At 39.8% G+C, this 14,894-nt stretch overlaps 1 pseudogene; it reads right to left on the bottom strand.

Annotated features, from left to right (window-relative positions):
- Positions 1 to 2,604: 2,604 nt before the first annotated feature.
- LOC101544021 (60S ribosomal protein L13a-like) lies at positions 2,605 to 3,266 on the bottom strand (annotated as a pseudogene).
- Between the last annotated feature and the right edge of the window lie 11,628 nt (positions 3,267 to 14,894).

The raw sequence follows: 14,894 nt of genomic DNA, 5'->3' as shown, positions 1-14,894 counted from the left end.
AAATGGGCCGAAGAAATGAACAGAAACTTTTCCAAGGAAGAGATAGGAATGGCTAAAAGGTACATGAAAAAATGCTCTGCATCATTAATCATCAGGGAGATGCAGATGAAAACAACCATGAGATACCACCTCACACCACAGAGAATGGCACACATCCAAAAGAACAAAAGCAATCGCTGTTGGAGAGGATGTGGGGAGAAAGGGACCCTTCTACACTGCTGGTGGGAATGACCACTGGTTCAGCCCCTTTGGAAAACAATATGGACACTTCTCAAAAAATTAGAAATTGAGCTTCCATTTGATTCAGCAATATCACTTCTGGGAATATATCCTGGAGAGGCAAAAAAGTATAGTCGAAATGACATCTACACTTATATGTTCATCGTGGCACTGTTTACAATAGCCAGAATCTGGAAAAAAACCCGAGTGCCCTAGAACAGATGACTGGTTGAAGAAACTTTTGTACATCTAAACAATGGAATACTATGCAGCTGTTAGAAAAAAGGAGGCCATGACGTTTGCATATAAGTGGATCAGCATGGAAAGTATCATGCTAAGTGAAATGAGTCAGAAAGAGAGAGACAGACATAGAAAGATTGCACTCATCTATGGAATATAGAATAACAGAATAGGAGACTAATATCCAAGAATAGTAGAAATAAGTACCAGGAGGTTGACTCCATGGCTTGGAAGCTGGCCTCACATTCTGGGCAACTCAGAGAAGGGAACACCAAGTAAAATGTGGTCGGAGTCCATGCGTGGGAAGGGTGATATGTGCCGAATGTAGACTAGAGACTGAACACAATGGCCACTCAACACCTTTATTGCAAACCACAACACCTAATTAGAGAGAGAGAACAAAAGGGAATACCCTGCCACAGTGGTAGGCTGGGGTGGTGGGAGATGGGATTGGGGAGGGTGGGATGGATGCTGGGTTTACTGGTGGTGGAGAATGGGTACTGGTAAAGGGATGGGTTCTCGAACTTTGTATGAGGGGAAAATTAGCACAAAAATGTATAAATCTGTAACTGTACCCTCACGGTTATTCACTAATTAAAAATAAATAAATTTTTTAAAATGTGTGTTCTGTTGTTTTAAGGCTGAATGATATGAAATTTCTATTAGGTCCGTATGATCTAGTTTAAGATGTTATGCCATTGCTTCCTTGTTGATTTTTCTGCCACGTGAGAAATAGTCCCTGTAGGAAAACCCCCCAAATTGGGATAGTCTTATAGCTAAAACAGTTTAGGTCTTTTAGAATATAAATGGGCAGAAAACGTGCAGCCAGAAAATAATAAATTTCCATCGTGTTTTAAACTATAAAGAAGTTTAGGGCCATTTATATGTAGAGAACAGCATAGACAAAAACAGAATGTGAAATTGTCAAGACTTTATACTTTAAGTAGACCTCCTGATTGGCTATGTGCAATATCACAGCCTCTGCTCTTAATTTATCCATTAAATTTTGATTTTTCTTACTGTCCTTAATATCTCTGTCAATTTAAACAATTGTTTAAACAGGGTGAGGGGTAATGTTGTACTGAATAAATGGCCGGCCTCTGAACTCATTCATGACTGCCCAGATAAGCCCAAAGCTTGAACGGTACTTGTGTATTCATTTTTGTTCTTGTGTGTTCGTATGTCTCATTCTGTGACCCACTTCCACTGGACAGAGGCCACAGGTGCCAATCCTATGGACTTTATTTTGTTAAATCGCCACTCTGCCTATGATCTGTCTAATGTTGAATGTGTGGTGTCAAAATTACTATTCTACTATTTGCTATTAATGTTTTCCTGGAGGTCTGATAAAGTTTCTTCAGATATTTTGGTGATGTTATGTCAGGCACATATATGTTAATAATTAGTATCTTACTTTATGTACATTCTTTTATCACATAATGCTTTTTTCTTGTTATCTTTATTCTTTGCTGAAGTGTATTTATATGTGATATACATATATATATAGAGAGAGAAATTCCTTACTTTCACAATTCTTATTATCTTGGAACAGCAGTTTCCATCCCTTCACTTTACATCTATATTTAATTTTAGGGACAAATGAATCTCTATTAACTAAATATACTTTACATACATTTATTTATTTTTATTAATTAACTTTTATTCAATATCATGGATTACAAATATATTCATGATTGAGTTTCAGGCATATGATGCTTCAACACAAATCCCTTCATCTGTGCCCACTTTCCCAACCAATGTTTCCAGTTTCTCCCACTACCCATTGAATTCTCCTCTGATGAAAACCCATTTCCCCTTTTTTAGACTCTGTGGTTTACAACAATGTTACTAAGAGGGTATAATTCATATCACTTTAGTGTTCTGTTCCCTGCCCCATCCCCACTACCCCTTGGCAAACTTCCTACTGAAGACCAGTTCTATTCATTTTTATTGCCTTGGGCGTTTGTTATTCCCACACATTTCTTTATATTCCACCTGTGGGAGTGATCATTCTGAATCTCCTGCCTTCCTTTGACTAATTTCACTTAGCATAATAACCTCTAGAACCATCCACATATAAGCAAATTGCATGACGTTGTCTTCACTTATGGCAAACTAGTATTCCATCATGTGTATGTACCATAGTTTCTTTCTTTTTTTTTTGAGAAGCAACAGTCAAATTTATTGCGCTCAGACCAGGAGTCCGTGGGCCTTGAGGACATCTGTGAATTTTGTGATCCTCTTCTCCACATTCTTTTCGGCTTGTTTCCGTAGCCTCATGAGCTGCTTTTTCTTGCGGTAATACATCTTGGCCTTCTCCTTCCTCTTTTCCTCAAGAGTGGCTGTTACTGCCTGGTATTTCCAGCCAACCTCGTGAGCCAGGCGCCCCAGATAGGCAAACTTCCGGGTGGGCTTCAGGCGACCCACCTTCAGAGAAGCTGGTACCACCATCCTCTTTTTCTTGTCATGGGGGGTGGGATCTCATCGAACACTTTGAGACGGGCCAAGGCAGCCTGGCCTCACTTGGTCTTGTGGGGCAGCATGCCTCTCACTGTCCGCCAGAACATGCGGCTGGGGGCCCGGAAGTGGTAGGGACCCCAGGAAGGGTTAATGTTCATCCGCTTCCGAAGGAAGGCTAGGTACTTCAATTTATTTCTGTAGAAATTTCCAGAAATGTTGATGCCCTCACACCAGACAACCACTACCTTCCGGCCCAGCAGCACTTGCTTGGCCATGATGGCCGCCAGGCGGCCCAGGAGATGGCCTCGGCCATCGAACACCAGCACATGTCCCTCCGCCATCTTCAGCAGCCGCCTGGGGTACCATAGTTTCTTTATCCAGTCGCCTGTTCTTGGGCACTTGGGTTGTTTCCAGATTTTAGTTATTATGAACAGTGCTGCGCTGAACATAGGAGTGCAGATGTCTTTCCTGCATTGTGATTTTTGTCCCTTGGAACATATTACCTGGAATGGAATTGCTAAATCAAAGGGAAGCTCAGTTTCTAGTTTTTTTAGGACTGTTCATACTATCCTCCAAAAAGAACTGGGTGACATTCCTACGAACAGTGAATGAGGGTCCCTTTTATCCCCCATCTACACCAATGTGGTGGTTGTTCTTTTTTTATCTTTTTGGGTCACACCTGGCGATGTACAGGGGTTAGTCCTGGCTCTGCACTCAGGAATTACTTCTGGCGGTGCTCAGAGGACCATATTGGATGCTGGGGATAGAACCCGGGTTGGCCGAGTGCAAGGCAAACGCCCTACCCGCTGTGCTATTGCTCCAGCCCCAGTGGTTGTTCTCTTTGATGATTGCCAGTCTCCATAGCGTGAAGCATTGTTTTTGAGATATTTTGTTGTTGAGACATCCCAGTCCTTTTAAGGGAGTATTTTGCTTAAACTATTTTCTTCCATCCTTTGACTTTGAGTCTGTGTTTACTCTGACTATTCAAATGTGTTTTTCTTGCAGGCAGCAGAAGGTCAGATTCAGTTTTCTAATCCATGTTGCCACTCTTTGTCTCTTTTTAAAAAAATTTTATTAGTGAATCACCGTAAGGTACAGTTACAAACTTATGAACTTTCATGTTTGCATTCCGTTTACATCCCTCCACCAGTGCCCATTCTCCTCCACCAATGTTCCCAGTATCCCTCCCATATTGCCACTCTTTGTCTGTTAATTGGTGCATTTAGATCAATTGAGTGTGACTGTTGCCATGGAGTTTTTTGCCATCTTTCTGTTAGGTGCAGTTGTGTTTTCAGTGCTTCTTGCAAAACTGGCTTCAAGTCTATGACATTTTTGAGCTATTATTTATATGTGAAACTCTATTATTCGTTCAAATCTGAATGATAATGTAACTGGGTATTCTTGGTGAGATGTTCATTTCATTTTCGGTGTGTGTGTTTATTTTATCCCACCATTGTCTTTATGCCCATATGTTCTCATTTAATAAATCTGTTGTGAATATTAAGGTCACTCCTTTGTATATAATTTATTTCTTTGTTTCTGCTTTCAGTATTATATCTCTATCTTTGGCTTTCATCATTCTGGTAATGATGTGACTTGGACTATTTTTATTTGGGTCTCTTTTAGTGCCTCTTGAATCTTAGTGCATGCACTTCTTAACTCTAGGAACTTCTCAGCTATGATTTCTTTGCCTAATAATTTTTCATTGGAACTGCCTTCCTATTTCTCAGGGGTTCCAAAGGTTCTTATGTTGTTACTCTTTAATTCACCCCAAAATTCTCTCATCTACTCTTCATTTATTTCTTTTGAGACATTTTCCATTTTTTCTATTTTCTAGAGGTTTTCTGCATTTTATATTGGAGCTCACTGATATTTTTCCTCAGCAGCTATTGCTATGTTGCCAATGCCTTCCACTGAATTTTTTATTTGACCTACCAAATTATTTGGTTATGTCACTTCTGAATGTCGCTTTCTCATTTCCAATCTTGTGTTTTACTTGTGTTTCATTGACTACTTGTATTACTGTCTGTGTGAGCTCAGTAATCATCCTTAACATTTCCTCTCTAAAGTCTGTCTGATATACCTCTGCTTGGTTTGGTACTGGTTAACTCTTCCAGGCTACTATGCTCACTCACCCAGTGGTGGGTTTCTGCATTGCTCTTCCATTATAACTGTTGCAACCTGGTGTGAGTCTTTCCACTTCACAATTCATGCTTCCTCCCACCTCCTGGGAACTCTGGGTAAACTACTAGCTGGTTGGTGATATTTTTCTTTCCTGTTGAAGCAATCCCAACCCAAATTGGTGTTACTATAAAGTTGTTTAGAAACTCTTGCACATTTCCAGACAGAAGTTCAAATTTATTGACCTTGTTGTAGCTGGGATAGTTGAGCGATTCCAGCATGAGTTGGGTAAAAGAAGCCAAGATGTGGAATATGCAGGAAGGAATCATTCTGTGGTTTTTCTGAACTGGTGGGAAGAACAAGTATGCTCCATCTGCAGGGACCTCAGCAGTCTGTCTGAAGCAGGGCAGGCGCTTGTGTAAGGCAACGGATGCCAGTTATACGAGTTGGTCCATGTTTTATCTGACCTTCTGGGTGGGGAAATAGAATTTATTTTATAGAAAAAATACTGTAATTTCTATGTTCATAAATTATGTATGTTTAAATTATGCCCTATCTATCCTGGTGCATATTCCATGTATACTAGAGAAGACTGTATTTTCAGCTTCTTGAGGATGAATGACCCTGTAGTCCTTTAGTCCCAGCTCATCTAGTTCCTCATTTAGGGCTCTTGTGTCTTTGCTGGTACTCTGTCAGTTTGATCTGTCTAATGGTGAAAGTGGAGTGCTGAAATCTCCCATAATTACTGTGTTCCTCTCAATGTTTTTCTTTAGGTCTGTGAGTAGGTTTATAACTTTTGTTGTTCCTTCATTTGGTGCATACATACTGATAACATTTAGCACTTGTTGGTTTATTGCTCCTTTAACCAATAGTATGCCTCCCTATCTCAAATTATCTTCCTGAAGTTGGTTGTGATTTAGTCTAATATAAGTATGACTGTCCCAGTTTTTTTGTCTACATTTGACTTATATGATTGTTTACATCCTTTAATTCTAAGTCTGTATTTAACATGAAAATTAAGGTGTGTTTCTTGTAAGCAGCAAATTTCTGGATTTTGTTTCCCTATCCATCATTTCACTGTATGCCTTTTGATAGAATAGAGATTATACATAGAAAGGGTAGTGTTTCCATTTTTCTGTGTGTGGCAGGGAGGTCAATTCGCTTTTTTTGTTTTGTTTTAACAATTAAAATAAAACTGCTGGTTCAAAATTTTTTATTTTTTATTTCTTTTATTGAATCACCATGTGGAAAGTTACAAAGTTCTCAGGATTATGTCTCAGTTATACAATATTCAAACACCCATCCCTTCACCAGTGCCCATATTCCACCACCAAAAACCCCAGTATACCTCCCGCCCCCGCCCCCCCCTTCCCCAACTGCATAACTGATGAATTTCACTTAATTTTCTCTTTACCTTGATTACATTCCATATTTCAACACAAAATTCACTATTGTTGTTAGGGTTTCCAGAGACCTTCTAACCCATTTTGGCATCCAGAGCAGCTTCTTACAGCAATGTACTGGGACTGTGAGCTGGGCCATGCCAATTTCTGGCAGAGAGGACACAGAGGGTCCCTCAATTCACTTTTTATAAAAGGACTTTCAGTTTTTTTTTGCAGGATTGATTTAGTTGCAGCAAATGGTGCCATTTCATGCTTGTTTGAGAATGTTTTTAACTCTCCCTAAAATCTAACTGAGGACTTTGAAGGGTAATCTAGGTTGAAAGATTTTCCCATTCAGAACTTTGGATGTGTCATTTCACTCTTTTCTTCCTTGTAAAATTTCATATGGGAATTCTCTTGTAATTCTATGTTATTTCATTTATATTTAAAGGTTTTCTTCTCTCTTGATGCTTTAAGTAGTCTATCTCTTGCTTTGGTTCTTGACATTTTGGTTACCATATCTGGGTGTTCTTCTGTTTGAGTATTATTTGTTGGGTACTTTTTTGGCTTCTTGAATCTGTGCTGACACCTCCTTTCAGAGATTGGGGAAGTTTTGAGCTAATATTAAGAACAAATCATTTCAAAAAAAAAAAGAACAAGTCATTTCTCACCATTTTCTTTTTCCTCTCCCTCTAGTATTCCTATAATTCAGAGTCATCTTGCTATTATATATTAAGTATCCTTTTTTGCTATTATGTTTATTTATTTATTTTTATTAAATCATCATGTGCAAAGTTACAAAGCTTTCAGGCTTAAGTCTCAGTTACACAATGCTCGAACACCCATCCCTTCACCAGTGCACATATTCCACCACCAAGAACCACAGTAAACCTCCCCCCACCCCTCAGCCCCCCACCCGGCCTCTGTAGCTGATAAATTTCACTTTACATTCTCTTTACTTTGATTGCATTCAATATTTCAAAAAAGAACTCACTATTATTGTTTGGAGTCCCCCCCCAAAAGTCGGACCTGCTGGAAAGGAAGAATTTGATAATTTGTTTTCCATTGCTGAGAATGAAGAGATATGAGGTCGTGTGGCCACAATAGCAGCCGCGAGGTTTTGTATTTCTGTATTTTAGAATTTTAGTAACTAAGTCCAGAGAAATTTCTGCCAGAAGATGCATCATTGCTAGCTCGTACCTCTCTGCTACTTTATATTCCATATATGAGTGCAATCTTTCTATGTCTGTCTCTTCCTTTCTGACTCATTTCACTCAACATGATACTTTTCATGTTGATCCACTTATATGCAAATTTCATGACTTCATCTATTCTAACAGCTGCATAGTATTCCATTGTGTAGATGTACCAAAGTTTCTTTAACCAGTCATCTGTTTTTGGACACTCCAGTCCAGTTTTTTCCAGATTGTGGCTATTGTAAACAGTGCTGCAATGAACATAGAAATGCAATATATATTAAGTATCTTACAGTCTCTTCCATTCTCTTACTTATTTCTTTTGCCACTTTTATTGTTGTTGATGAATTGTATTTTATCTTCAAGATCACTGATAAACATGCTCAATATTCTGAATTCTGATGTTGTGACTTGTTTTGTATTCTTTAGGATATTCAATTCCACTTGTATGGATTCCTTCATGCTTTGTATAAATTTTTCTTTGAATTGATGAATTTATATATTAGTGATTTCTTAATTTAAAATTGTCTGTGATTGCTCAATATTCATTGCTATTACATGGAGTGTTAATTTTCTGTCCTTCTCATCAAGTCTTGAAAATTCTGAGGAACTCAAGGATTTTCTTGATTTGTGTCTGCCAGTACAGCTGAATTCCTTGTTTTCCCATCGTTCTTAAGGTAAAGTGGGTGCTTGCAGTGGGCTCTATATTCCTGGTTATCTGAGTTATGATCTGATTCATTAATTTACACTAACAGGCTATTGTTTATGTCTCTGTTGTTGCACTATTTTCACTACCCTGGTAAAGTATTTCAGTGGGACAAACAGGTGTAAATCTAGTTTCCCCCTTTTAATTTCTAGGACTTTTATAGGGTGTTTTTTAAATGAATCAACATGAGGTACAGTTACAGACTTACAAACTTTCGTTCTCACTTTTTGTATGACTGCATACAATGACCTAGTACCCATACCTCCATCAGTGCCCATTCTCCACCACCAATGCTCCCAGTATCCCTCCCACCCCTCCATGCCATCCCCCCTTCTGGCATGCATATTCCTTTTTACTCTTTCTCTCTCACCTTTTGGGTGTTATGGTTTGCAATTCAGGTACTAAGTGGCCATCATGTTTTGTCTGCAGTCTACTTTCAGCACACATCTATCCTGAGCATGCCCTTCAAGCATCATTTACTTAGTGGTCCCTTCTCTATCCCAGCTGTCTTTTCCCCCAGCATGTGAGGCCAGCTTCCAAACCGTGGAGTGATCCTCCTGACCCTTATCTCTACTATCTTTGGGTGTTAGTCTCCCAATAGCAGAGCAGTTGGGCGTTTGCCTTTCACAGGGCTGACCCGAGTTCGATTCTTCCACCCCTCTCGGAGAGCCCGGCAAGCTACCGAGAGTATCGAGCCCACACGGCAGAGCCTGGCAAGCTACCTGTTATGTATTGGATATGCCAAACACAGTAACAATAATGAGAGACATTACTGGTGCCCGCTCGAACAAATCGATGAGCAACAGGATGACAGTGACTGTATATTCCACAAATCCTATATCTGTCCTCTCTCTCTGACTCATTTCACTTAGCATGATACTCTCCATGTCAATCCACTTATATTTCGGCTAAGGTGCCCCCTGAGCACCCAGGCCAGAGGGGATCCCCAGAAAGTTATAGAACTGCATCAGAAGTGAGACTTTAATCCAACACAGGCACCGAAGAGGTCAACTCCCCACAGGTTATAGGGTATTTTTGCTCTAAAATAAGGCCTTGAAGTTTCCCAGCTGCACTTAGAATGTGTAAGGTGGCTGAAGTACAATAATAATTAGCACTTGCAAGATACATTCTCTGTGTGCTAGGGTTGACTTTTCCCTGAGGCCAGGGGGTTGGAGGAGCATTCCAGTCTAGTCAACACATCTGGTTTGGAAGAATTTAAATTGGCAGCAGTTGGTAGGTCCCAGAAGCTGTCCCAGAGACAGAGACCGACATAGAGAGGCTTCCAGGGTTCCGCACCATCCCTGGGAACTGGAGCTGTTTTTCCCAGGTCTGGGTCTAGGGAGGATTCCTGGTCCAATCTAAGTGCCTAGATTAGAGGAATGTAAATTGACAGTGGTTGCTGGGTCCTGGAGGCAGTATATGAGCTTGCTTTTTATGCTTAATTTCTATCTTCATAGTATTTCAATTTAAAATATAATTAATAAAGCTCAAAACTCCAAGTGGTCCCGGCCGCCGGAAGTCACGCCCTCGACCCACCCTCGGCGCCATCTTGCCACATCAACAGAGAAGCGGCAGGCATTCTTGTGAGCAACGCGGCCCGGAAAATGCTCCGGACCCGAATTGGGGCCAGCAACACCGGGGAGCCGGAAGGAGGAGGTGCTGCCAGCACACCTTCTCCAGATGGAGCCCTGGCGACACTGAGCAGCAACTAACACGGCTCCAGGATTCGGGACTGGGACACATCCGAGCCGCGCGTCCGCGTAAGACCTTTTCTAAAACCTGAAAACATACAATCTTTTAATGGAAAACTAATTATCAAATGCTTCCTTATTAGGGTTACCTTGTTTGGGGGTATAACTCCCACAACAATAGTGAGTTTTGTGTTGAAATATGGAACGTAATCAAGGTGAAGAGAAAATGAAGTGAAATTCATCAGTTATACAGTTGGGGTGGGGGGCGGGGGGTATACCGGGGATTTTGGTGGTGGAATATGGGCACTGGTGAAGGGATGGTGTTTGAATACGGTATAACTGAGACATAAACCTGAGGACTCTGTAACTTTCCACATGGTGATAAAATTTAAAAAATATAAATAAAAAATAAATATAATTAATAAGATTTCAGTGTTCATGGTTTTATTGATACCTGTTGTGTCCCAGAATTTGGTAAACCTTAAATAATGTTCCATTAGTTAAAATTTCTTAACTTTGTGTGGCAAAGCTAAGAATCTTAAAGAATCTTAAAGAAGAAATCCTAAAGTATCAAGTCCCTGGCTTCAAATTATATTGTAAAGCAATAATAATTAAAATTATATGGTATTGGAACAAGCGTAGGTACACAAGTCAATGAGGTAGACTAGAGAGTTCAGAAGTAAACAGAATGGAAAACAATGCCCCTTCAAAACAGATCACGTTTTGAAAATTGATCAAATAACAGTGACAAATTTTAAAAAATGAAACAAGATTACTAATATCACACACTAACTCATATGCAGTAGATAGATAAATAGATTGGATATGGTTGGATATAAATAGCAACTTCAATATGGATTGGAGTTACTGTTTATAAACAGATTGGATTTACTTCATTAACTCATATGAGGTAAATAGTAAATAGTTTGAATATTAGACCAAACATAATAAAATCATATAGAGAAAGGTACTGGTGATACATTTTGGGTCCTCAACATCAGAGGTGAATTTATAACCTCAGTTCCACTTGACTAAGCTTTGGCAAAATCTTGCAATTTATATAGTTCCAATTGCAAATAAAATGAACTGCCCATAAAACAAAAATGTCAATCTAGGAATTGGTAGAAGATATTTTCATATTGTACATCAAACAAGGGCTTAATGTTTAATACACAAAGAACCAACACAATTCCATGAAAAAAATTTAAACTCAATTTTAATATTTTTCTTTGCTTTTTGGGTCACACCTGGGGATGTACAGGGGTCTCTCTTGGCTCTGCACTCAGGAATTACCCCTGGCGGTGCTCAGGGGACCATATGGCATGCTGGAAATCGAACCCAGGTCAGCCACGTGCAAGCCAAACACCCTACTCTCTGTGCTATCACTCCAGCCCTTAAAATTCAATTTTAAAGATGGATTAAAAACCTTGAATTGGACACTTCTCCAAAGAAAGGACATAAATGGTCTATGGACACATTAAAAAGTGCACAAAATCACTGATTATTTTGGAAAATTTCAAACATAAAACAATTAATATATTACACTACTTTTTTTTCTTTTTGGGTCACACCTGGCAATGCACAGGGGTTACTCCTGGCTTTGCACTCAGGAATTACTCCTGGTGGTGCTCAGGGGACCATATGGGATGCTGGGATTCGAACCCGGGTTGGCCGCGTGCAAGGCAAACGCCCTACCTGCTATGCTATCGCTCCAGCCCCATATTACACTAGTTTTTAATGAATTGTATTAAAGCACCATGATTTACAATTTTATTCATAGTTGAGTTTTAGACATACAATGTTTCAGCCTTTTACCTCTGCCTCCCATTACTTCCCTTCTGCTTCTTATATCTCCTCTTAATTTCTATCCTCTATTCTCCTCCCTAGATCTGGGGTTATGGGTGAGCTAGGCAATCCAAATTTTGTACATCGAATTTCTTTGTTCAGTTACTCTGTATACTGGAGATAAGATCTTCCTGTATTTTTCCTTCTTCTTCTTGCTTGTTTCACTTAATATGATATCTTCCAGGTGGATATGCTGCACCGAATTACATGATTTTATTGTTCCTTGAAGCTGCATTGTGTATATATTCCATTGTGTATATATACCACATCTTCATAATCTACTCTTCTGTCATTAGACACATATGTTGATTCCATACCTTTGTTATTTTACTAAGTGCTCCAACGATGTGCTTATGGTCTTTTTGTCTTGGGGATAGAAAACCATAAGTGGGACTGTTGTGTCCTATGGCAGCTCTATTTTTAGTTTAGTGAGAAATCTCTGTATTATGTTACATAGGAGTTGAAGCAGACAGAATTCCCACCAGCAGTGGATAAAAGATCATTTTTCACCACATCGCTGTATATACAGATTGTTTGTGGTATTTCCTACATGTGCCATTCTCAATTTTTGTGAGATAATATCTCAATGTCATATTGATATATATTTTCATAATTGTTGTTGGGGGCGGGCCTGAGCACCCTCTGCCTCTGTCCCTGTAAACAGGGACTGGGTGAGAAGGGGGCCTAGGCACCCCCTGCCTTAGTTCCTGTAAATGGGAATGAGTATGGAGACACGTGGCATGAGGGCGAGTCATCCCCTGACAGCCAACATTGACAGGCGGCCGAAGGGCCACCATGCTCTGGTGGCCAGCCTAGAAAGGGGGTCAAAGGGCCACCATGCTCTGGCGACCTGCCTCGAGAGAAAAGTTGAAGGGCCACCATGCTCTGGCAGCTGGACTCGAGAGGAGGCTGAAGGGAGGATTGGCTCGTGTCTGCCATGGCCAAGCTCAAGGCCACATCTGCTTTCCCATGTTTCTCAAGGCTGAGAGAAGGAACCGAAAAACAAGTAAGATTGCCAAAAATAAAGATGCTCTCACCACTTACTAATGTTTATGCCATTTATGTAACCTGCTGATTATTGCTAAAGGAAGACTATGTAAACCTGCTTGGATTTCAATAAACTTGCTGTAAGCTGTATGTTGAATGCAGTCCTCCCTAGCCCACTCAACTCTCATTCCCTCTCTTAGGCCGAGGTTCAAGTTGGCCGCGTGGGTCACGGAAAGTGGCGCCCAAACACAGGGACCGGAAAACGAGGGAGTCAATGAAGAGTCCCCCGCAAGAAGAGACGTGTCATAAGTAAATAAAAGAAATTCAAAGGAATTTCTGGAGTTCTGGGGTGTTGTTGTAAATATATAGGGAGTAAAAAGTAGCAGCTTTTCGCGCAAACTTTCCAGATGATGTTCACAGCAAAAGGCTTAAAAATGCAGGAGAAGCAGATAGAAGCATTTCTTGAGCATGTAAGGAAAGTTTGTCCTTGGTTCCCTAAGGAGGGTATTTTGAATGAAACGACATGGAGAAAAGTAGGGCATGAGCTTCAGCAGTATTATAATAATTGTGGTCCGACTGAGACGCCTGTAGATACTTTTGCGCTTTGGCGATTTATAATGGATAATATTAGCCTTTCTTCTGTCCCGGAGCTACAGTCACGAGAGGTCTTGCCTAATTCGGTATATTCTCCTTCTCTTTCTCAGAGAACGTGTGCTTCTGTAAAGTTTCCTACTAAAAATTCTAAGTCTGTGCAAACTGAACTTATGCCTGGTGAAAATCAAGAGGAGATAGAAAAGCGGGGGGAGGAAGGAGAGCAGTTAAGCAAACCAGAGTCTGCTAGGGGATCTCTCAGCGCCGACTCTGGAGATGTTAGTCCCCAGTTATGGGAACAATTGGAAAAACTTGGCCTGACAGGAATGGGTTGAGAAAGTGTCTTCCTAGTTAAAAATTAGAAGCTTTGTAAAACAGTGCAAGAATAAAATTAGTTTGTGTGTTTTCTTAGGCTGCTATTTAAAAATTTGATACATTCAATGGCTTTCTGTGTGCGTGGCCAGAAGAATGTTAGTGCTGTAAAATTATTAAGAGTGTCTGGTGTAAAAATCTTATCATTTGAGATAATTAAGAACTAAAGTTAAAGTAAATAACGGTAACATCCGACCATCTTAAGTTTAAAACTTTGTCATAAATTATTTTGCCGGCTTTATGTTATTAAGAGCTCTGTCTTGACCCAGTTAGAAAGTATGGAACAGTCTGGTTGGGCTGAGAAACTGAGGCAATCCCAATCGGCCGACAGGGTGAATTTTTGCCCTGGGGAATGAATGCCCTTTCCTTTCTCAGCCCATCAGTTTTCTCCCTGCCATTCCTGAAGGGTCAGATCGATCAATCAAGTATATATGTGTACATGTCTATGTGATGTTTGTTGTCTTTTTGTCTGTCTGTCTGTGTTGAGTGATCAAATATTAGAGTTAGGTTAAAATCAGAAGTAGAAATCCTTAAACCTGGACAAGCAGCATTTTCACAAGAGGTCAGAGTGACATGCAACTCTACACTTTAAAAAGTCTAGGTGTTTGGGGACTTGTTGACCAGGTTTAAACAAAGATTTCTCAATAGGATACTAAGCCTACAGAAAAATTTAAGTGCCCAATCTAAAATTTCTTATTAATGGATATTAGCAGTTGAAATTCTTTTGAGCTTCAGAATCTGTATTACTAGAAAAAAGCTGCTGAATTAGAGCCTGAAACTAAAGTAAAATTAGAGTTCAAAGTATGCAAGTCTTTACTATAAGCCTCAGCCAATTGTAATGAAAGATTAAGATTAGGCCACCTTATAAAACAACAGAGGCACAGAAGCCACTAAAGTAAAGTTTTTTCATGTTTCCATAAACATTGGCAGTTCTGGTGTTTTCTTAAACTAATATGTGTATTTGTTTGCATCTCTATTGGATTGTTAAAATGTGTATTGAAGTTATTGTGGTACCTAAAAACAGCTAAACTTATCAAATTGGTTGCATAATATATCCTATCCGTGTTTTATTTGGTCTCTGAAA

The sequence above is a fragment of the Sorex araneus genome, chromosome X (assembly GCF_027595985.1).
Source record: "Sorex araneus isolate mSorAra2 chromosome X, mSorAra2.pri, whole genome shotgun sequence".
NCBI lineage: Eukaryota > Metazoa > Chordata > Mammalia > Eulipotyphla > Soricidae > Sorex > Sorex araneus.
Note: the sequence above shows the minus strand (reverse complement) of the source record. Positions and strands in the feature narration are given on the sequence as shown.